General features: G+C 43.8%; 1 long non-coding RNA gene across 1 annotated transcript in view; it reads left to right on the top strand.

Annotated features, from left to right (window-relative positions):
* LOC135456292 (uncharacterized) overlaps positions 1 to 24,052 on the top strand; it is a 162,288-nt gene extending 138,236 nt beyond the window's left edge. The window contains exons 2-5 of the long non-coding RNA XR_010442495.1: positions 10,103 to 10,162; positions 22,007 to 22,189; positions 22,699 to 22,840; positions 23,754 to 24,052. This is a non-coding gene — a long non-coding RNA (uncharacterized LOC135456292). The remainder of the gene's footprint in view (positions 1 to 10,102; positions 10,163 to 22,006; positions 22,190 to 22,698; positions 22,841 to 23,753) is intronic.
* Positions 24,053 to 25,151: the final 1,099 nt, after the last annotated feature.

Raw genomic sequence — 25,151 nt, 5'->3', positions numbered from 1 at the left:
GAGGCTGCACTGACTGAAACTGCTGCAGAGAGGCTGCAAATAAAGCACAAACAGGTAACACAACCTGCCGCAGTCAGCAAGGTGCTCAACATTTAAGACAGGCCAGTTCTCTGCTTGGCTGGGAATTTCACTCTTGAATACTGCAATGTGTTTCTCCAGAGTGATTTGACTAAAATGTGATGTTTTCAAGGCTTGTTCAGAAAGGTCGGAGGGGTTTTTTTATGTCCAGTGTCATCTGGTCAAAGTAAGACAGAGCCTGACTTCAGAGCAGCTGGAAGCTCTTTCACAGCAGTTCTGTTTGCACAGAAATATCTCCAAAGTACCTGAGTGATCTCACACAAGCTCTGTGAGACCACAATGCAGAGAGCCCTGAGCACACCCCAGCAGGTGCCAAACCTGACTGGGGAAAGGGCTTTTACATCAGAATGGCACCAGGAAAAGTCTTGGTGGTTCTTTCCTTCAGAGCAGAAAATTTCCTTACCAGCTCAATTTCTGATAATTTTTAATTTGTTATGCTTTTTTTGTGCTGTAATTCTCTACTTCCATAATTTCAGCATACTATTTATAGATCTCCAAATCCCAACTCCCTGGTACATGTGGTTGAGAAATACTTCCTTCTCTTCAGTGAATATTAGGCCTTTACATAACATATGTGCATATCACTTACTTGCTCTAAATTTGGTCTCATCTGCTTCCACTCTGAAAATGTTAATCTGTGAACCATTTCTCCAAAATTCTTTGTAGAATTATTGGTGGTTGGCATTCCTATTGTGAGAGATTGAGGCACCAGTGCTGCTTTGTGATAGAAGTTGTAGCTTTTGGGGGGAAAAAAGTAAAATTGCTTTGGAAGATGGCTCAGTGAGGAGCCCCAGTTTTGATTGTCACATGCTAAATGACAAACTCAGTGCAGTTTCCAGATTTATTAGATAGCTTATTAAATTTATTGGATGGCTTTTGTGCAGTGAGTGGGGCTGGGATGGGGCTCTGCTCCCCTCAGGGGTTGGGTAACTGGCACATCCCCACGTGTGAGGGGATGTGAACACTGCAGCATCATCAAACCCCATTTCTAAGGAAATGACAATGCTTTCTGTTACTTTCATTGGTACTTTCACATGGCAGTTGCTATAATTTAACGTAATTATATCTTTCAGTGGGTTTTATCCTCCTGTTGTACAGATATTCATGTTTCCTCTGATGATAGTTTTGATTGCAGCTCCTGGTTTTCTTATGGAGAAATTAATTGCTTACCTTGCTGCCCCTCCAGAGATGTGACCCCCTCAGATCCTTGCTGGATATTTTTCCATCTCAGGCTCCTCACTGATGAAGCAGGGAGATGCCTAAACATTTCTATTCACACTCCCTCTGTCCCCTACTGGATTTTGCAATTGTCATGAGAATAGTAGTTCCTTGAATTAATCTTGTTCCTAGTCATCAAATTATTATAACTTAGTTTCAGCAAATACAGTAGCTACTGAAAAAACACATTACTTTGTGGAGCTGGGTGAAATATTGTGCACATACAGCAACTGCGACAAAATTTGCCACTTCACTGGGTTTGCAAAAAGGGAGAAAAGGAGGAAGAAATCCCCCCCTTTTCTCCTGCTGTAATATCACTAATTACCTCATTATCAAAAGGCCATTCCATCAACAAAAATGTGCTTTTTGTACATTTTATGCAAGTGACCTTGAAAGTTCGAGATGAAATAGAGGTTTTGTTGCACTTTTTTGGGACCAAAACCAGCAAATACCTGCTGATGCCAAAGAGAGTGGAGAAGGAGCAGCTCCAGCCCAGAGCCAGCAATGCTGGAGATTCCCCAGGCTCAGTGAAATTCCTCTCATCTCTGTGTCCCTGCACAAACCCAGCCAGGCTCCTCCAGCTCCTGCCTTCCACACTAAGGCACATTAGGAGATCTCAGGGGCACAAAATTGTCTTTTATTCTCTTTTATCTTTATTAATTGTATTTGAAGTGCCTGGTGGAGGCTTTCCAGGTGCAGGGTGTGTGGAGCAGTGCAGTGTTGCAGAAGTCAATTAAAGCGTGTTGGTTCATGCTGGCTGAAGAACTGTCCATCTCCAGGAATTTCTGTCCATAGGGAATCTTCCCTTCCCCAATTTCTCTGTGTGATTCCACTGCTCTTTCTGCTGCTGATGAAAACAGGGTTTCAGAATCAGGCACCAAGAGAAAATGAGTGCTGTTTCCATCTGCTTTTCAGAGCTGATCACCAGGACATTTCAGCTTCCTGGAGAAGAGCATTTGGAGTCATATTCCAGTGGGTACCCTAAGAAAAGCTAACAACCATTAGCTAAAATGAAAATATGAATCTTTTTGTAAAAGAATTTACTTTTTTAAAGGGTAATTTATCCAATGCAGATAGAATCCAGATGGTTCTTTGGGCTCTTTTGCAATTTCAGCCCAAACTCATGGGATCAAGCTTTGCTCATGCCAAGTGCAGCCCTTTCGCTTGGACAGGGGCTCAGGTTCCGAAAATGGGCTTTTCCCAGGAGGGACTGCAGGGAGAAAACATCCAGGGAAGGAAGGAACGAGCAGCCATGGCTGGGGTGACCCTGCTGGGTTGTGCAGCTGAGTGAAATCAGAGCTGGGGCAGCCACTGTGTGGTGGGGAAGGTCAGAGCAGGGCAATTACGGTGGCTGTGCCAGGGCTGCTGGGGACACCCTGAGCACTGCAGAGCCCAGCACGCAGCCCCTGCTGCTTCTGCAGCAAAAGGGTTAAAGAGCACTCAGGTAGCAGGATCCTTCCTGGCTGTGTCCCCTCTCTAAACATCCAAGGTGTCCCCACCTTGATCCTTCCTGGCTGTGTCCCCTCCCTAAACATCCAAGGTGTCCCCACCTTGATCCTTCCTGGCTGTGTCCCCTCCCTAAACATCCAAGGTGTCCCCACCTTGATCCTTCCTGGCTGTGTCCCCTCCCTAAACGTCCAAGGTGTCCCCACCTTGATCCTTCCTGGCTGTGTCCCCTCTCTAAACGTCCAAGGTGTCCCCACCTTGATCCTTCCTGGCTGTGTCCCCTCTCTAAACATCCAAGGTGTCCCCACCTTGATCCTTCCTGGCTGTGTCCCCTCCCTAAACGTCCAAGGTGTCCCCACCTTGATCCTTCCTGGCTGTGTCCCCTCCCTAAACGTCCAAGGTGTCCCCACCTTGGGGACAAAGCCAGGATGTGCTGGGACCATGGAAAGCCATGAAGGCACAGAAAAGGAGTGTAGGAAGGGAGCACAGCTTATGGGATGCTGTTCCTGCACTCAAAATTCGGGTTTAGCACCACCAGGGCTTTTCTGACTCCTCGAGGCACAGCCATTCCTGCAGAGCCCTTTCCCACTGTCAGAGCTGAGGGAGGAGACGCAGCCAGCCATTAAAAGGTGGGAAAGCATCCTGCTGTTATGTATATGAGAGCAGGGCTTTGTCTTGTCACATGTCACCGGCACAGCAGTGCAGGGAGAGAAAATCCTATTGGTATGTGCTGGAGTTTGCAAGATGTCCTCCAAACCTTAATTATTGGAATGTGTCCTGGGATAAGTGATGCTGTCATTGAACCCTGATTAGTTCAGAGGCAGGGTGGATGCAAGAGGGAGGAAGCATAATGTCAGACTGGTTAATTAGCAAGCAAGCAAGAGCAACCCAAATTGTACAATCTGATGAGCAATTTGTCACCCACTCGTTTGAAATGAGAAATGTGGTATCACTTTGCATTTCCTTTGTGTTTTCCATCTTTGGATCTCTTTATGCAGGAACCAATTTTGTGGCTCCTCTGTGGGGTGAGCAAGGGCTAGAGAGATAAACTGAGGGCTCAGAAGTGACTTGGGCACACGTGAAGACCACTGGCAAAACACCTGAGGCTGAAGCAGCAGCCACACACTTTAACTTGGATTAGAAATAAGAAAACTCCGTGCAGGGCAATTAGAGATGGGAAAGAATGGAAAATTCAAGGTCAGAATATTTAGTCTGTGGATTATCCTGCCCCCAGCGCTTTGAGGTTTGGGTTTATTTAGCATTCCCTAGTGGGTATATGAATTTTTAGGGCACAAGCTTGGGGTAAATATATTTTGTGCTATTTTGGGGATACAAAAACTACTGAAAGCTGATTTAAATTAGCAAGTGGGAGTTTCTGTCTGCATGTGCATGTTCTTCAGTGACACAGGGCTGTCAAACAGCTTCACCACCTCAGCACCAGCAATCTGCACAGGGGAACCAGCACTGGAGGCTCAGGAGCAATCCCATGGGTTTGGGGGTGATTTTATCACTGTGGGGACTTGGCTGGCACAAAACCAGAGAGATTCCTTCCACCCTTGAATTCCTGCTCCTGAATTCCATCTCAGATGTTTCTGAGGAGTGTTTGTGATGAAGTCTCCTGTACCTGTGATGTTAACTATGAGAGCAGTTCCTGGTGCTGGTGCTCTGAGCATCTCCCAGGGCAAAGCTGGCTCTCAGCAGCCTCTCATGGCTTTGGAACCCTTTAACGTGGAGAAGGGCAATTATCCAAACCTGGAACCTGGAAGTGTTCAGCCAAAAAAGCAGAAAATCATTTGCTGTTGCTCTTCCACCACGGGAAGAGGGGGATTTTCAGCCTTTGAAAAGCACAGAGCGCTTTGGCATTTCCTGCATCACTTTTGAAGACTTGCAGCTTCTGAAGGAGCCCTTGAGTGATCTCAGGAACGAGCAGTGCTTTAAAGCATCATATCAAGCTTTTATAATAATGTCTTCAAGATGTCTATCACATTTAAAGGCTGAAGAAGGGCCTGTCTAGCTGAGGGTTTGTCTCTCTTTCACATCTAATCAGTTGATCTAATGAAAGGCAAACTGCATATTTCTCATCTCTGTGGAGCACCACAGTCCCTGTTGTGACTGTTCCCACCATCACAGGTGCATCTGGGCATAAATAAACATTTCCAGAAAGTGATAGAAATGACCCATTTAAGGATTGGTCTCTTTACAGAGGAGAATGAGCAAAATAAAAGGTTTTCATTTTAAAACAATTGGTATCTTAAGGGTGCAGATTTCCCACGATAAATCCCCTGCTGTTATTCCAGGATTCAGGAAATGAGAACTGCCTTGAAATTCCTGCTCTGTCCTTGTGGTACCAGCAGTTTGCTGCTCTTTGTCAGTTATTGGTGCTTGGTATTGATAAGAGTTTTCCAGCCCAGAGTTTCCAGCAGGTTTGTGGTTCTGGATGAGAGATCTGTCCAGGGATTCCTGATCCTTCAGAAGCCCCTTCCTTTCTGCATCAGTGGAGCTCAGGATGTGGCAGCTGCATCGGGGCAGGGAGGGGGATTTAGGAAGGCCCTTTTTGCATTTATACAACTTTAGAAATTGATATATTCAGAGACCCTGCATGAGCTCAGTGAACCCCAAAACCAGCATTCAACCCCAAAACCAACATTCAACCCCAAAACCAGCATTCAACCCCAAAACCAGCATTCAGTGTTGGGATTTTGGCAGAGAGGTTTCCGTGACCTCCTCCAGATGTTCCAGTGGGCACAGGAGCTCCCCACTCCCACCTGTTCCTCAGGGCAGATTTTAGACTTTGTCTCCAACTCCAGATTAATTTGATACTGTCACAAATAACATTTGTTTTTAAAAGTTTGGGTTAGATTTCAGTAAGATGTTTTGAGTGAAATCAAGGTGAGCTTAACCGCTGCCTGCATGGCTGCAAGTGAGGTCACAACCATCAGGATCTCAATTGTGAAACTGAGTTTTGAGGCGTTTTAGTGCTGCTTTCCTTTCCAAGTGTGGATTTAGGCTGGACTGGTGCATCTCCAGGCTGTGTGTGCCCAGGAGGCCCTGGACTCTCCATTTTTGGCTCTTGGTGCTGATGGGGGCCCTTGGTGTGAGTGAAGCCCAGCCTGAGCCCAGCTCCTCTCCCTGCAGGGATGATTTTGGTTTTGGAGGGATGAAACCTGCCGCAGGCTGCTTCAGCCCAGCACAACCCCCTCTGATTGTTTTAAGTTATTTCAAGTCACTTGCTGATTATCATTTGGGCTCAGGAATATTGACACATCAGTATTCCAGCCGTGGCTGCGCTGCCACAGCTCAGAAACACCGAGCTAAGCTGGCAAGTACCTTTTGTTCACAGCTCCTCAAATTAAAGACAGGTACTTTGGTGTGTCTTCAACCAGAAACAAACTGTGAAAATTCATTTCCCAGCGCTATTTGGGTATTTTTGTAACTCACTATGATCACACTGCATATGCAGATCCAAGTTAAAAATAAGCTTTTCAACTCTTGCTTGTTTATACAATATTAGAAGCACTTTATAAAAGTGGATGTTAATTAATGCTGTATTTTAATGGCGTTCCTATGAATTTGTAAGTACATTCTGGAGAGACTATCAAATATAATTTACTTTCAAAACAATTGGGGATTATCATGATCAAAATAATTCAAATATTATTTTTTTGATTTCCACTACCCTTACTGTGGAATGGGTTATGTTTAGATGTCTCACACATAGAGAAAAGGAAAAAAAAATTAAAGAATTATTTCCTTTTTTTTTAGAAGTGATTTTTAAAGAGACTTTCCACCTTCATTTCCATCTAGCAATTTTCAAAGAGAGCTAGGAATGCAGTGAGTTTTCAAAGGGACAAGCTGTCCATTTGTGCTCCTGAAAGCATGGTTCTGTATTAATTTAATTTGCTGTTTAATACATCCTGTGTGCATCCAGCTCTCAGCCAGGCAATCCCATGCAGTCAGAGGAGCTGCACAGACCTGTTGAGCACAGCAGCAATCACAAACTTCTCCACAGACATGAGCCCCTTAATAACTCAACCTAAAATACTTAAGGGGTTTAAATGTTTTTAGTGGAAATCATTTGTGGTGCAAACTCTTCCCCATCTACCCAAAACACAAAGAAAATATCATGTCCAGACAAGAAAATGATGCAGGTTTCTTTTTGAGGAAAGCACAGGAAATTTTTATATCTATCTATTAATTTTTCTATATCTGTCAATTTTTATATCTTTCTATTGATAGATTTTTATATCTATTTATTACATCTAATAGCTAATATCTAATAGATAGATATAAAATCTATTCTATCTAATAGCTAGTATCTAATAGATATAATAGATAGATATAAAATCTAATAGCTAATATCTAATAGGCATAAATAGATATAAAATCTATTCTACCTAATAGCTAATATTCAATAGATATAATAGATAGATATAAAATCTATTCTATCTAATGGCTAATATCTTATAGATGTAATACATAGATATAAATTTTAATGTATCTAATAGCTAATATCTAATAGATATAACAGACAGATATAAAATCTATTCTATCCAATAGCTAATATCTAATAGATATAATACATAGATACAAAATCTATTATATGTAACAACTAATGTCTAATAGATATAATACATAGATATAAAATAGATATAAAATATCTATTAGATATAATAATACCTAATAAATATAATAGATACAAAATCTATTCTATCTAATAGCTAATATCTAATAGATATAATACATAGATACAAAATCTATTATATGTAACAACTAATGTCTAATAGATATAATACATAGATATAAAATAGATATAAAATATCTATTAGATATAATAATACCTAATAAATATAATAGATACAAAATCTATTCTATCTAATAGCTAATATCTAATAGATATAATACATAGATACAAAATCTATTATATGTAACAACTAATGTCTAATAGATATAATAATAGAATAAAAATATCTATTAGATATAATAATACCTAATAAATATAATAGATACAAAATCTATCTAATAGCTAATATCTAATAGATAGATATAAAATCTATTGTTTCCAATAGCTAATATCTATCTAATAGCTAATAATAGATAGATATAAAATCTATGTAATACCTAAAACCTTATATATATATATAAAATCCATTCTATCTAATATATCTTATATATAGATATCTTATATATATATATCATATATATATATATATATAAGATATATATATATATATATATAAAGAAAATCTATTCTATCTAATAGCTAATATCTAATAGATATATATAAAATCTATTCTATCCAATAGCTAATATCTAATATATATAATATATAGATATAAAATCTATCCAATAGCTAATATCCAATTGATAGGACCCTGGGCCATGAACCCAGGTGCCAGCAGCCCCTCTGGGCCCCTGAAGAGCACAATCAAGATCCCAGCCCCGAGTGCCCCCTGCCCCATCAGAGTGGTGGCTCTGGGGCTCTGCAGGAGCCGTGTCCCCTGTGCTTTCCCCTCTCCAGCAGCCCTGCTTAGAAAACGTTTTCATCTGTGCTCTGCAGCAGAAAGCATCTGCATTTTATTATATTTCATCTCAGGGCCAAGAAAGGAATATGTTTTGGAACTTCCCAGCACCATCATATAATTTTCATTAACAGAAGGAGGAGGGAAGTCCCAGCACCCAGCACTTGAAATGACCTTACAGAAAGAGCCACAAAGGAAACAAAGGCTGGGGTGCAGGGAACTTATCCATGGGGGAAATTCCTTGGTGTTGCACCAATAGAGAGCATTCCACGGCAGTGTTTTGGTATTAAAATAGTGAAGAAAAAAAGAGATTTTAATCAACCTGATCCTGATTACACAGAGAACATAAAATACTGCTCTGCTGTAGTGGCCATATATCAGCTGAGCTTGCACATCCTCAGCAGTGTGACTACAACGAGCCATGGCTGCCTGGGCTTTAAAACCCTGCAGGAGAAAGCAAAGCCTTTGCAGCATTTCTTATTAGCATTTATTCCTGGGATAATCCCTGCCTGAACGTTCCACTGTGAGCAAGGAGAAGGCTGAACCAGAAAAGCAGAAAGAACCTGTGGTGGTGCAGCCACAAACCCCAAATTCCCAGGCCTTTCACACCTTGCTCATCTCATCTCATCCATTTTTATTATTTTTTTAGTAGTCTGAGTTCTATCAGTGTGTTCAGCCAAGTGGCCTGTGAGGAGCAGATGCTCTCTGGAGCTCACCCTCCTTGCAAAAGCTCTTTGAGATGCACAAGGGTGAGCTCAGCCCAAGCACTCCTTCCCTGTCCTGCTTTCCTGTGGCATTTATGTTTCCTATGAATGCAGGAGATCATTTAATCCTCCTCAGTTTCCCAAAGTGTAAAATTGGCCTTGATGAGCCCAGAATGAGGCCAAAAAGGTCATTCAGAGCTGGAAGGTGGGAAGTGCTTTTCCAATGCAAATTCTTTTTCAGGCCTGGACTTTTCTGTGAAGTTCTGGAGATAATATTTTAGCTTTTTTTTTTCCCCCAGTTTTAAATTGTTATCTTGAAAACGCACAATAGCAAATTTCCCCAAACTTCAGCCAATGGGGATCAGCCCTCCCAGATAATGTAAATACAATTAGTTGATTTAAAGCACATTTCATGTTCTGCTTATCTGCTAAGTGTTTCAGTTATGGCGTTCATACAGAATGAGTCACTCATACATATTCCTCAAGGAAGAGCCAAAAGATGGAAGGAAAATACAGCCTGAGGAAAAAGTCTATAAAGATTTCTCGCTTTTCTAATCCCTTCTCTCTAATGTTTCTTTGTAAATTTGTCAGATGGGAATGAAATTGCCTCATAACTCTCCAGATGTGAAGAGCATCACTGCACAAAATTACGTACTTGTCAAAGCAAGGGGGAATTTATGTTGGTGTTCCTGAGATGTGATTTTATTCAGTCTATTTCCTTTGTGCACATCACAGCAACTAGAAAGACAAAAACAGCTAGTTTATGTATATCTTCTTTTTTGCCCCCCCTTTTTTTCACCTCTGGTGAATTTTTTAGCTTCTATTTTCCCCTTTTGTTTTCTTATCCCCCTCCCCTCCCTCCTTTTATCTACTGCTTATTGCTAGTGACAGTAAACTTCATCCAACAACACTCTGATGAGAGCAGCTATGATTCTACCAGCACCAGGCACTTCAGACAAGTGCTACAGTAATTTTCCCTATGGAGCACACAGAAAGGTGTGGCTTCTCTCCTGGTTAGGGAAGATGTTTGTTTAGAAACCTGCAGCGTTTCTTACAGGCAACCAAATCACGATTGCATTTGAAATTCTGCTTTATATTCTAGTATTTTAATTTAAACTTTGTGCATTTTCCCTCCAGGGCTCCCGGAATCAAATATTGTGGTCAAACTCACCAAAAACTTCTTCCAGTGATGCCCAAGTAAGTGCAGTTTCTTTGTGCTGCTTTTGATGGTATTGTTGGCAGGTTTTGTGCAGAGTTCCTTCCTTTAGTTTAAAGCTCTGGTATTAAATGAAGTCTAACACATAGGGTGCATAAACCACTCTGAACTGCAGCTCCTGCTGGCCATGACCTTCCGGAGATATTTTAAAAATTTCAGTTCTTTAATCCTCCTATTTGTGTTTCTCCAAGACACACATGATGGTTTTAAACCCGGTATTACTGGGGGGAAAGACAATGAGCCAAGTAAAGGAGATCTTCAAGGCATTACACATATGGTGGATATCTGAACCTCTTCTGAAGATTGGGGTGACTCCTCTCACTTAACAGGGACTTTTAGGTCCCACCAGTCTCCATTATCCCTGTTCTAGCACAGCCCAGTTATGAAAATCAAAAGCTTCTTCTTCTTCTTTTTCTTTTTTTTTTTCCTTTTCTCTTCTTTGTTTTCCTCCCCTCTCTGGTGTTTCCTTTGGAAACTGCTGTTCACGTCTCTAATGTATTTAAAACCAGCCACACTCTGAGTGCTGAGAGGGTAAATCTGGGGTTGCTGGCACACCAAGACATGCCATGGATTTACAAGCAAAAGAAATACTCTCAGTTTTAGAAGAGTAGGTGCTGTGCTGAGGATGCCAGGGTTTTTCAAGGGAATGTTGGAAAAAAGTATTAATCTGGCTATTAAATTTACTGGGAGCTGGACTGGGAGGTTATGAATAATTGTAAGTGTTAAAGCCCAACTTGGTTCTGTCTCTGCTGAGAAAGCACCTGTAAAAACACCTTTGAACTATTCTGGAACTGGTTTCAAGCTGCTGAAGCCTCCATCAGGGATGAGCAGAACACCTTGGAGGCTCAGGTAGGGCAAAGCCTGTGCAGATCCTCCTCCTGTCTCTTTTTATATCCCACTGGAGCTTCCTTGTGACCTTCCAGGTGTCGTCCTCGTGCAGTCAGGGCCAATCTCTCACTGGAGACAGCTCCAAAAATAAACCCAGGCTTGCTGTGCCCCTTCCTCATCCCCTTGGGCCTGTCCTAGCAATGGAATAATGGCTGGAGAGCCAGTCCTGGAGTGCTCACAGGACACAGAGGCTTTGTGCTACCTGTTGGACCAAAAATGAAAGTATTTCCTTTCCTTCATGGCGCTCTGGTCCCACAAAGAGTCTGTGTGTGAAACAGTCCTTGGAAGGAGTGAGTTAATATTAACATCCATCAGCATTTAATCCTGCTGAGGTGTAAAACAAGGCTTAGAACAAGCAAGGAGAGCTCCTGGAGCCAGCCCAATGGTTTCCTAAAGCAGCTTTCCCTGTGCTATATGGGGTATAAAATTATCACGGTGTTGGTGGAGCTGGAGGCTGCTCAGAGCAGCCTTGAGAGGCCTGGAGATCCCCTGGAAAAGCAGCAAAGTAAATGGCAAGCCACATATTGTAAAGTAACAAGAAGAATTTTTATTATTGCCTTTTTTTCCCCTTTGTATTTTTCTTACCATTTTGATCAGCTGTACATTGTTTATAACCCCTCGTTTACCGGCCCCAAATATCATTACAACGTCTGCACCATGATCTATGTTTGGTTGTTACCCTTTTAATGGATAAAAAAAGATTTAAGTACTTCATTCTGTTGCATTTTGACAGCTGTTAGCCATCATTTTTCCATTCACCTGCATTTAGCAATCCCATAAAGGGAGGCAATCTCGGAGCTAACAAGAGCTGGGCACTGCAAGGTGATAATTCTGTATCGCTCTGGCCTATAAATACCTGCCAGGCTGGGGCTGAGTCAGCAGTCTGTAACAAAGTGGCAGCCGTGCCCTTTTATCTGTGTGAGTGTTTCACAGCAATTGGACTATCAGCCCCTGCAGTGAAAATCCATAGTATCGATCAGGCTATTTCTCCCCTGTAATTCTTTTGTAGGAAATCCCTGATGACAAATTTTATCTGCACCACTTTTTGATTGCTGGTTTGATGTAAGCGATCTCCAAGGGCAGAGTTAAGCTCCTGGCCGTTCCACATTATCAAGCACCAGCTTTATTTACTGAAACTCCACTTGTGGTCACCAACCAAAATAAAAAAAAGGGGGAGACAGGGAAGGGAGGAGGCGGAGGAGGCTGAAAATTAAGAGCAAAAGAATATTTCAAAGTGCAGGAGTGCGGGGGTGGAATCACTTGTATCAGCTGCTGCATTGTTAAGTAAAAGCATGTCCTGCATTAACAGATGCACAAACAGGGGAAATGTGTTTTGATAAAAATATCTGTGGGACACAGGGCTGTGTCTGGCCGGTGGGTTGGGAGCTGCTTCTGCAAGTTCTTATTTAAGGGAATTGTCCCACAGTTCCCCAGGATTCTGCTGGGAGCTCACTCTGCTCATCCATGAGCAGGATGGGATTTCATTCCCAAACATTTTATTTTATTTTATTTTATTTTATTTTATTTTATTTTATTTTATTTTATTTTATTTTATTTATTTTATATTATTCTATTCTATATTTATTCTATATTTATCCTATTCTATTCTATATGTATTCTATATTTATCCTATTCTATTCTACATGTATTCTATATTTATTTTATTTTATTATTGAACTGATATTTATTATTTTATGCTTGTTGGTGTTATTTGTGATGGATGGGGATCAGTCTCAGGTTGGACTGGATGTCCCTGGAGGCCTTTCCCAGCCTCAGTGATTCTGGGGTTCTTTGTTAGGGCCTTACCTGCCAATTTTGAGGTAACCACTGATCCATTCCCACAGTGATTTTACCCTCAGGTGTCTCAGGGCACCCAGGGTTTGCTGCTGTGCCACACCTGAGGTTTGCTGGGGCTCTGCACTGGTGTCTGCTCCCAGCCTGTGAGAGAGCAGAGCCCCAGGGCCAAAGCTGTGCCTGAAATCTGCTCCAGCACAAACCCGGATCAGTGGTACCACCCTGTGGAACAGCTGATGCTCTTTAACCTCCAGATTTAACCTGGAAACCCTACCAGGGGAAGCTCAGGATTTCCAGTGTCCCTCAGCAATGCCATTGCTGGGAACTCAAAATTCACCCCAAATTCAAAATTTGCACTTTGATTTCAGTGTAGGCTATTGTCCAGCAGAGCTGTTCCAGACCATCCCTGGACAGGGCAGTTCCTCATTCCTGCAGTGCTGCTGAATGAAGCCCCAATTGCTGAGCCTCAGGGAGGTGTTCTGGTGGCAGCACACGGGGTTACTCGCTGGGACTCTGCAGAGATGTTTGCTTTCTGCTGAAGTAGTGCAGCATGGAGCAGGGAAATGATGCCTTGTGTTTTCTGCACAGCCCTGAGTCACTGACAGGCCCCAAACACGGCACATGCAGGGATTACTCAGGAAAACAGTCCAGCTCTGGTTTGGGGCTTTTTCACCCAAAACATGGAAAGCACAAAACTAAAAATAGCTTGCATAGCAGTGAGATCTCCATCAAGGAAATATCTGTTTGTACTGCTGGGCTCCTGCCTCTGACTGTGTCACTCTGCTAAAATTCAGCTGCCTGGAAAATATATATCTTTGGCTGGAAACATACATCCAGAGGTGTGTGTTTACTGAGCAGCAGATATTGGATTAGGCATGGAGCCAGTCCAATTCCATGACTACACCTTTGAAAAATTGTCTGATTAACACTGAGAGGAATAATTGTATGTGAAAGGAATAGTAAACATTCCCCACTAGAATGGATTTTCACAAATAATGGGAAATACCTTGCCCATTCAGAACCCTGTCCCAGTGAAAGAAATTTAATCATTTTCTTAAGCAATAGATCAGATTAAATAAATTAATAGCAAGTAAGTATTGAGAATAATTGCGATTATTTGGGAGAAGCTATTTTGGCTTTTTATACAATTGAGCACATTCCAAGGCTGAGTAAGTTCAAAGTTTGCAAATTTGATTCATAAAAGTGGAATCATAAAATACAAAGAGAAGACAATAAGATTTCCAGGGGGACTTGAATGAATTTAAAAATCAATGAAATCCTTTATGTAAGTTTTATGTACTGCACATCTCAACCCAAGATTTTTGATATAACTTAGTCCTTATTTTTAATATAACTTTTGATATAACCAAACCCAAAGGATGCAGTTTAGCCCTGAGTGTGCTGTTATTATTGGTGAATTCCCATAAATCCCAAACCAGTGTGCTCAGAAGGTTGGTGTGATTTGTGACAGGATTGAGCAAGGTGAGAAGGGTGGGGATCAGTCTCAGCTTGGACTGGATGGTTTTGGAGGCCTTTCCCAACTGATTTTGGGATTCTTTGTTAGGGCCTTGCCTGAGACTTTGAGGCACCAATATTTGAAAACCAGGTGACACAGATTGTTTAAAAACGATTTGGATTTATTTATTTGGATTATAAATTATTTGGATTTATTTATTTTGTGTTTTATCTTTACATTTACTCGTGATGAAAAGCACTGAACTGGCACCAGCAGAATCTCCTTTGTGGGTGAGCTATGGACAGTCTGTGCTGCAGTGACCACCACCCCATGTCCCTTAAAGCACTGAGTGACAGTGACTCCAATCACTCCTAATGTGGGCCCGACTGGAACCAGGGACCTTGGAAGGGTCTGGATCCCATTAACAGCTCCCCAGTCCCAGCGTGCTTGATTGTTCTCAATGCAGCAAAGAGCTTGCCTTCACTCTCCTTTATTTCTCTTTTTTATAAACTGCTTAAAATCAGGGGTGGGGAGGCACTGAAATACTCAATTTGCAGTTTCCCTCTATCGCTAATACCACGTCCAGAGGAGCAGCTTTCATTTGCACTGGGAATACCTCCTGCTGAAATGAAATTCTCTTTTCTCAGCCCTTGATGCCTTGTCTGGCACTGATGGATTTTGCACACCTAGACCTCCCCAATCAGGGAAAGCTGCCCTGATTCTGCCTGGCAGGACATTACAGCACGGTCCCAGACTCTCATGATGATTCCTGGGATATCCTCAGTGTTATGGGAGTGAACCAGACAGGGAATGAGCCATTAGATGCTAATTTCTATCTGCAGAATTCCTCCCGTTAAATTTTCTATATCAATTATATTTTTTGTCACCATTTTTAATCAGTTCTCATAAAAAAGCACTGAAATATTTGGTATTTTCAGCAGGGCAAGCACCACATTGATCGGTTTGACACCAGCACTGCTGTACCATGAGTGGCCAAACCTTGGTCTTGGTGATCTTGGAGGTCTTTTCCAAAGCTAAATGATTGTGTGGCTTGGGGAAGAGCTGGCAGGGAAGGAGAGGACAGGGCTGGGGCTGCAGGCTCCCTGTTGGGGTGGTTTGTGTGCTACAGGTTCTACTTTTGTGGTGGTTTGTGTGCTCAGGTTCCCCTGTTGGGGTGGTTCCCCTGTTGGGGTGGTTTGTGTGCTACAGATTCTCCTTTTGGGGTGGTTTGTGTGCTGCAGGTTCCCCTGTTTGGGTTATTTCTGTGCTGCAGGTGCCCCTGTTGGGGTGGTTTGTGTTTTGGGGTGGTTTGTGTGCTCAGGTTCCCTATTGGGGTGGTTTCTTTGGGGTGGTTTCTGTGTTGCAGGTTCCCTGTTGGGGTGGTTTGTGTTTTGGGGTGGTTTCTGTGCTCAGGTTCCCTGTTGGGGTGGTTTGTGTTTTGGGGTGGTTTGTGTGCTCAGGTTCCCTGTTGGGGTGGTTTGTGTTTTGGGGTGGTTTCTGTGCTCAGGTTCCCTGTTGGGGTGGTTTGTTTGGGGTGGTTTGTGTGCTCAGGTTCCCTGTTGGGGTGGTTTGTTTGGGGTGGTTTCTGTGCTCAGGTCCCCTGTTGGGGTGGTTTGTGTTTTGGGGTGGTTTCTGTGCTCAGGTTCCCTGTTGGGGTGGTTTGTGTGCTCCCAAGATGTCCCTTACTTTTAGCATAAAACACAGCAATACCTTTGTACCTGGATACTGAAACCCAGCCCCAGTGCAGGCTCCCCCAGCTGCAGGGCTGGCCAGGCCATTTGCCCTTTTCCAGGCTAAGCCAGGCCGGCTGCAGCACTCTGTGACACCTCCTGTGAGCAAAAGGTGGCAGCTCGGGGTGCTGTGTGACCCACCACCTGCCTGGCTCACCTCTGCATTAAAGAGACCCTCTGGGAGTGCTGGAAAATTTCACTCCACTTTCTTCTCCCAGTTCCTGGTGCTTTGGGGCAAATTCAGCGTTTTCATTAACATTTCAGATAAGTCTGGAAGGAGCACAGACATTAATGCAGATTACAGGCCAGAAATGCTAAGCAGCAGCAGCCTCCTTTGATCTGCTGAGATATGTCAGTGGTAAATATTTCTGCAGCCCTGGAAATCAGTGGAGCCCTTGTCCAGATAAATGGGAATTCAGCCATCCTGGGACCCCTGTGCTCCTGCAGAGCCTTCCCAGCCCCGTGGTTGGGGCTGATCCAAGTGAGCCCCACTTTTGGCAGACATCACCCCACATCTCAGTGTGTCAGCAGATCCCCTTTGTGGGACTCATTTCAGGGCAGGTTTGCATCTTAAACTGAGGTGTTCTCCTTCAGAAATGCACCAGCAGCACAGCAAGGGCACTTTCCAGAGGAGGGAATCAAACCTGGATCCCCCATCTCCACCTGATGCTCCCGCCCTGGCATCTGGGTGGGCACTGATGCTGTTATTCAGTTTTAAAAGAAAGAATTTGAGCCCTTTTCCTACACCACAAGTGGTTCCTGAGCAGGAAAGGACAGGAATATTATTCCTACAGGCAGGATTTATCCTATTTATTTCCTCATTTCCTGGACTTATGTTCTGCTCTTCCATTGTGGTTTTGGCCCTGTTCTCAGGGCTCTGGTCCACCCCAGATCCTTTATAGAACATTTAAATGCCTGGCCAATATAAGATTTTACTAGAATTGTCTCAATTTAGGCTTCAGAATTGAATCCTTCCTTTACAAGGGCCTTGAGATTAACAATGTTCAGTGGTGGGCTCAACACATGGGGAATTATTCAGCTGGAATTTACAGCTGAGAGGCTGCTCACGTTCAGGGCTCTGGCTTAGCCCTGAAAAGTGAAACAAGTGCATTAAAAACAGTATTTGAGTAGATGTTTCCTTCCTGATGGTGTTTCCTGGAGAGAGAAAATGATTCCTTAGGGCACAAGGGCATTTACCTGGGGCAAACCCAAACTGTGGGAATGTATCTCCCAAGGAATTGAACAAATGAGCTGGCGAGGTTTTTCCCTTTAAAACCCTGCTGATATTAATTAGAATTGTAAACTGCATGCCTGGTTTCATCAGACCTGTCTCCCACCATCACACAAACACAGTCTAATGTCACATTACTGAGGTCTCCCAGCTGCCAGAAATTCCCCTTCCCAGCTTCCAAGTGTTTTTCCTTCACCACAAAATAACAAGCGAGTCCCGTGTGTTTGTGGGAGCCCTGCAAGTGCTGTCTGTAAAAGTCATGTCACAACCTCAATCAATCACTCAGCACTGGCCAGAGCTCGGGGAGTTGATCCAGAAATCCTCCTGCCTGGGATTATACTGCAGGAAATAGCACAGAGCTGCCTGACAGCAGCAGCAAAAGACTTTAGAAAGAGGCCAAATCACCAGAGTTGCCCAAAGAGTTCCTTCCTGTAGCTTCTGGGCTGCATCTATTTCCCCATGGGCCACAAAGTGCCCTGGAAGCTGGGTGGCAAGTGGAGAATTTCATCATTTTTTGCTTGTTCATGAAAACATTACATTTTCTAGATTGGACATATCTCACCAATTAATCCATCTGTTATGGAATAACAAAATGCCACAGACCACTTAGAGCCGTGGAGAACACAGCCTGTAGATCCTAAGCCTCCTTAGACTGGATATTCAAAATTTATGTATCTGCCAGTCAAGATATAATAAAATGCAGAAACATGCTTGTAAAAAGAAATGTGATATTTACTGTTCAGCCATGTAATATCTCCTACTTATACATCTCCCTTGAGGATATCTCAATGTTATTGGAAGAGTAGTTTCCTTAGACATGCTCCCTTTTCCTCTTTTCTAGTTCCTTTTTGTTGTTTTCTCTTTTTTTTTTTAATTTCCTAATACTCTTTGGAAAGTGCCAACCCTTATAGTGAAATACTAGAAATTAGTAGGGTTTGAGACTTGATAGTGGGTTTATTTTAATTAATTTGTGATACAAAGCTGAAGATCAGTTTAGAGTGTGTAAGTTTAAGACCGTGGAGGATTTAGGCTTGAGTTATTTGAGCCAGTCTGAGCACAGCCTCCATGGACATCCACCATCACTAAATCAGCACCAGGAAAGGCAGAGCTGGGGCCTTTCAGGCTTTTCCTGCTGATCTCAGCCTGTAGGTCCTGGCTGTGTTTTCCAAGCAGACTTTGGGAACCACAGACCCCTTGCCAGCAGGCAGATGGTTAAAGGAGAGGTCAGGCAGCTGTGTCCAAACTGGAGTACAGCTCTGGATTTAAAATCCTCCCAAGTGCCTCTGTTATCCCGAGGTGCAGCTCTCTGTGTCCATCAGTCTGTCTGTCTGTGCCTCTCCCAGAGCAAAGCTGAAAGGAGGCCAGTTTCAGGTCTTTGAGGAGCCATCAGGGTGTTCTGTGATACTCAGTGAAACTAAAATCATTTCATGCTGCCTGTTGGTGAAAGAACAGAGAATACACCCTGCTGCACACTGTAACTTCAGGTCTCCTTGCTTTTATCACTTTCCCTGCTTTTATGATGAGTGCAGAGGAAAAAAAAATCTCTTGTGAATGGAAGTCTTGTTAGCCTGCAAGGGTTATGAAATGTGCAGAGGCAGCACAGGCCCCTCTGCTGCCCCTAAAAGGTGTTGTCTGTGTGGCCACCAGCTGGGCTGCCTGCCCCTAAACCAGCCTCCATCCCAGTTCATCAATAGTTTGGGGAAATCCTCGTGATGGGCCAAGGAGGAGGCTGTGGATCCACTCCTGAGTCTCCATGCTCCGTGCAAGCAGCCTGGAGGAGATGGAGCTGCTCCTGCAGCATCCACACAGGGCTACACCGTATGCCAGATTTGTTCCATGAATTTCTCTCCTCTCATTGCCTTAAGCACAATTACAAATACATTATGCAGTGTGAATTTTCACCCTTTTTTAGCATTCAGTGGTGCTGCGAACCACCAGCCTTTCCCCTCAGTGTACTGGGTTGAAATCAGTGCATTCCCCAAATATCCTGCTGCCTGTGCCACCCCGCCGTGACCCACGGAGGGGACGCCACCACCAAATGCTTCCCCTGATGGGGTTTAGTCAATCACAGCCATGAGATCCTCGAGATCCTCTCCCTCAGCCTTCAGAGGGGTCAGGGAAGCGCGGCCATGCTGCTCCAGGGTCAGCACACAAAGATGCTGCAGAGACAGCTCTGGATTCTCAGTGGGGGAGCCTTGGGTGGACAGGACACAACAAAGCAGCTCCATTTATCCATTTTAGGGGCACAGCTCTCCTGCAGGGCTCTGGCTGCTCCCTGCCCTCCTCCTTTCATGTGATTTTTGGCAGGAAGGCCCTGCCCAGCACCAGCACCGTGCCGAGCAGGCCGGGCCGCCTCGGCCTCTGCTGCCTCCAACAGAATTTGACAGAAATTTAGCAAAACTTGTGCTGCAGATTGAGAGGCCGTGATCAATTCTGACAGCGTCCTGCTCTGCTCAATATTCCCTCTGAAGTGCCTGGAACCAAATGCCAGCACAGAGCATTTCTCTCTGGAGTTCAAGAGGGGAGATGTAAACACAGGCCGTAAAAGACCTGCATGTCTGCAGCTCGCAGGGGTCGTAATTCTTCGCAGCAAAGTTACCTTTCCTGTTTCTATGAATTACTCTTACATTCTTGTAAGAGATACGGTTTGAGGTATTTATGGTGCATTCAATTCTGCTATCATTGATTTACTGGACTAAACCTGCTCCAGGATATGATGTAAAGCCCCTAATTCCAAAAAACTCTTCCATCTCGGCGAGAACAGCATTTTCTGCCCTGTTGCCCTCCAGCAGATGACCAACGGAGATAAACAGAGGGCACTCCACTCCCGGTTGCAATGTGCTTGGTGATGTGAAGGAATCAATCAGACAAAAGCAGATTATTAGAGTGTCTGAGAGAGATCAAACATTGCTGGCATCTTCACCCACACACGGTTGATTTACAGGCAAGCTGATAAAGTGCTGCAGCTCACTGTCAGAAGTACATGACAGCTCCTCTAGCTCTATGGATAAATTATTGCTGAAGCCCATGATAACATTTCTCCACCTAGCAACCAAACATAACAGGATGTGGCTTTTAGTACTCGGAGCCAGAATGATACAAAGAGAAAACACAGAAACTCTTCAGGCAGGGAGGCAGCACGCAGGGAAGGCGGGCAGGGAGGGATTTTCACACACACATGAGGGGGGTGTGTCTGTCCTGGCTCTGCTGGTGGAAAATTGGCCGGGTTGGAGCTGTGGACCTGCAGAGACTCTGCCAAAATGCCTGGATTGCAGGCAGGGCTTGAATGGGGGAGTGGGCAGAGCCCTGGGGTGGGTGCTGGGGCTGCTCCTCTCACCTGAACACCCCTCAGACCTACTGCAAATATCAGGTGTTCCCTTTCCCTTGGAAAGAGCAATAAATGCTCTCATTGTGCTTTAAAAAAAGGCAAATCAAAATAATCCGATTATTTGGGAGACGGTGCTAAAGAAAGATGCAGTTCAGATATTCTCTTTATTTTTATCTGGTGGCTTATAAAATAATAAGGGATATCATCTGCTAAATATTGCATCATGGCTATTAGACATTGGGGCTGTGCTCAAAAATTAAGTTGGGTTAATTAGAGCATGTACTATGTGCCTATAAAAGACTAAATCAGGCTCTGTCTCGGGAGCCAGACGTGAGTGCTTTTCACAAACTGAGAATGTGACCCTGACAACTTAAAATCTAAAGTACATTGAAAGTACTCACAGGTTAGAGGTTCTGCTGCCTCAGATGCCTTTCATAAATTCTCTTGCTTTGAAATGCACTTCCTTATTTAAATTTTTTTTTTCTCTTTGTTGCTCTATCAGAAGTCATCCCACAGAAGAGTAGGGAAATGAATATGGAAATAACTGTATGAAAGAAATTATGGAACCTGTTTATCTGTTCTGTTCTACCAAATGAACAATCAGAAAATGTGATTATTTTTTTCTTTCCTCCCTGTGGCTTTTTCAGTTACAAGAATTTAGCAAAGGTGAGAGGTAAGTGAGAAATTCTGAGATGTAAAAGATGTAATTTGATGAGATCCCTGAAGTAATTCTTTATAGTATTTGTTAGTTTGTCATATTAAGGGCTCGGTGTTGTTTTTATGGAGGGCTGGGTGCTGTTTATGTGCAAACAGAGCTGAGCCCAGTTTGCACTTGGAGTTTTGGGGTTGTTTGGTGGTGCTGTGATGGGAAGTGGCCCCAGCAGGGAGGAGGGACTGCCTGCAATGTTCTCCTCTCTCATTTCATGCTCCTGGTCCTGGGGGATTGCCTGAAGCACCCCTTCCCCTCCTGCCTGCCGAGGCCAAGGGTGGGTTCTGTGCTTGTTGATCCCACTTTAAAATCCCCATCTCACTTTTCCAGCCCCTCTCATGCTCCTCCAGACATTACAGGGCAGTTTCTGTGGGACCTCACGGGGAGGATTTGCCAGAGCAACTCTTGTAAAAGCCAACAGAAATTGCGTGGCTTAATCCTCGTGTGCTGCATTGAAAAATTACCCATAAATATTTCACCATTATGTTTTATTATTACAGTCAAATTTGTTTTATGTACTTATTATTTAAGGGATAATAGGGCAGGTGTCCCGTTTTATGAGGCAATAATCTGGTTCACGTTGGCTCCATAGTTTATCCCTCCCAGAGAGCTGCATTATCGCCAAGGGACATGGGGAGCTTGTCTTATTATAGTAATAATCATAATAACAGCACCACCTATTCCTACAGCACCTTTCCTCTGGAACCCTAAGCATTTTATAAATCTGATTTGATTTTTGACAACTGGGGTCATCTCAAGGATTATTTCAATAATGCCAGCTCTGGAGTGAGGATGGAAACCAGACTTTGGAGCAGCAGATATCCTCCCCTGGATCTCTGGAAACCTTTGGTGTTTCTCTGTGCCTCACTCAGGTATCTGGGGTGCAGGGGGTGAGCCCCAGGTGCTGATGGATGTGCTGGGCTGTGGCACCATGGGTTCAGACACGCTGGGGGTGGAACAGGATGCTCTGTAATTCAGATCCACCAGAAAGCTGCTCTGGGGAGCTGGGCTGCAGGCAGGGACAGCCTCACCCACATGGAAGCTTTGCTTGGAACCAGATCCAGGGGGAGGGATGGATTCCCACCCCTCCATTAGGGAGTGCTCCCTTTCCAGGTGATTGGGGTGCCGTGTCCTCAGGAAGGTTGGAAATGCTGGTGCACACAGGGGCTGCTGGCCAGAGAAACCAGACTAAATCCCCTGTGCAGCTCAGCTGTGCACTGCTGGGGGTTGTGCTGGTAAATTAGCTCTGTTTGGGGATATATATATGTGCTATATATTACATATATTAGATTACGTACTGGATATTAATTATATATAATAATTGTTAGCTGTATGCAATGTTTTAGCCATACTCAGGCTGCTGTTTTTCCCTGAACACCAGGGTATAAAGCTGAGGGTGCCTTCAGCATCCAGCACCAATGTGTGCCCATTCGCAGCCCTGGAATTTGCCACCCAGAGCCTTGGCTTTCCCTGGGTGACCTGACCTGCCGTGGTTGCCTTGAGCTCTCAGCCCTTCAGCCAAGGTGAGCCAGGAATGATTTCAGAGCTTGGCATTCCAGGTTTTCCCTCAGAGCCAGCCCCTCCTAGGGAAACATTCCCAAACCAAGATGAGGTTTACATTTTATTACAAGGATTTATCGATAAATATTTCTGGGTTTTTGCTTCTGCTGTTGCTTCTCTCTTTTAGATTTTTTTCTTCCTTTTGTTCTCTTTCTTTCCAGAAAGGCAAAAAAACCCTGGGATGTTTGGCTGTAATATGAGTATCTAATAATTTCCAGTAATAGAAGTGGTTTACTTCTACTTGAAAGTTGAAGCCAGCTCTGATGAAGTTATATATTCTTTGATTAAATAAGATATATAAGGCTGAGTCTGCTCTCTTAACAACCCAGAGCCACCAGGGCTTTAGCTACTCAGAGGCTGTGTTACTCATTCCTCCCTTATCCACAATCCCAGGCTGACCTAAAAAACTTTCCCAACTAATGCCTGACTGAAACTGCCAGATTTCCACATGAAGTCAGAATTTTACAATTTGAATTTTCCCCACGGAGGGGGAAAAAATACCTTTACAAGAAATTTCCAGAGTTTTTCTTACTTACATCTTGCATGATTCAGCATTCTCTGAGTTTCTCTGAACCCTGATTTTTCTCAGTCTTGGAGGGAAAAGGACCAATTTCTGCCACCTTCATAGCTGATCAACCAGATATTTAAAATATTAGTGCCTGGGTCTGCCAGTGGCTGCTTAAAAGGATTTTTATGAGTCCCTACCTGTGTTTGTGAGTGCCTCAACATCTCCAAATGTTTCATCTCATTATACTTTGTATTGTGGTGAAGGGAGAGTGCTTTCATTAGATCCATCAGCCATTCACAAAATATAGCTGTGTGCCACATTTACATCAGGAAAACAAATCATAGTGAGCCTCAACTTTCCCCCATTAGGAGCTGGATGGATGTCTTGCCTCACCCAGGCAACGGGAGATGTCAAAAGTTCATTGGATTTACGGATTACAAATCACCAGTTGTCTCTCAAGCATTGTGCAAATGATCCGACGCTGTTTTATGGCACCCAGGGAGCTGCCTGGGCAGGGATTCAGGCGTGTGCTGAAGCACCTTGTTGACTTCAGCATCTAAATATCTAAAATGAGCATTTTCAATGAGAGCAAGAGACACGTTCTCCTCCTTCCCTGGACCAAAGTGTGGCTTAGTCCCCAGTCTCGTCCAAGAGGTATTAAAGTCGTTCAGATTTGGAGCATCTACATCTAAATTGCCTCTTTTCATTTATTTCGGCTTCTTGGTGGGGTTTTTGCTTGCTTATTGCAAAATGTCACGTTTTCATAACTTCCAGAAAGTTGATATTGCAACAAAAAACCCAAGTTGCATCTGCCTCATTATATTAAAACATTAACATTTCTAATATTTCCTAATGGCACCAGTATAAAGTAAACATTGGAATGAAAAGTTCTGTGCCAAAAGTGGAGCCTGGAGACGGTTAATGGCAATGTGTTCCTGGGGTGGCTCGGGGTTTGCTTTGGGGATGTATAGATGATTATAGAAAATTGCCTCCATTATTCCCCCAATTACAACAAAGTCATTTTACCCTGCACTGATGGCAGAGTGGGGACCAGGCAGGTTACAGTGAGAAACACGATGTAGCTTTTGGGTTGATTTTGTATTTTCTGCTTGTGCATCGTGCCCTGTGTTCCTGCCCGTTTTTATGCAGGGTGACCCTTTGTCATCTGTTATTGTTTTAATAACAGCCCAGACATAGGGCACATCCCACAAACAGCCCCATTCCGGTGCTTTGGGACTGGTGGAGATCCCTAAAGGAAACCATGGGGTTTTTCCAGCCCAAGGGCTCAAACCCAGCTGAAAGCACCCACAGGAGCAGGGGTTGGAGCTGGGGGTGTTAGGAGAGCTGTGTGATGCCTGTGTGATCAGCAATTCTGTATTCCTGAGGAAGGAACAGATGAAGTATGGTGTAAAGTAGCTGTTGTTCATGCTTTATTATCTTGGACCGGTAATTGAAGAGCTGCTAAGTGCCGGGTCCTGCAGGGAAAACCCACCCTAAGCTCCTTGGCGCTCCTTTATGCTCCAGGAGTTCATCCATCCAGCCTAATTGATGGAATGCCTGCGCGTCCTGGCCTTCCAAAACTCGACCGAATGTGTTTGAGATGCGATGTCTCTATCACAGCCCGTGCTCCACGGCAGGAGAGGAGAGGGGCAGCGCCTTTCCCCTGGCTCATTGCTGTTATCGTCGCTGTTATCACGGCTGTTATCACTGGTGTTATCTCTGAACACGCAGCCCACACAAGGAACCCCCTGAAAACAAAGCAAGGC

Source organism: Zonotrichia leucophrys, chromosome 20, assembly GCF_028769735.1.
Source record: "Zonotrichia leucophrys gambelii isolate GWCS_2022_RI chromosome 20, RI_Zleu_2.0, whole genome shotgun sequence".
NCBI lineage: Eukaryota > Metazoa > Chordata > Aves > Passeriformes > Passerellidae > Zonotrichia > Zonotrichia leucophrys.
This window is presented reverse-complemented; position numbering and strand designations above follow the sequence as displayed.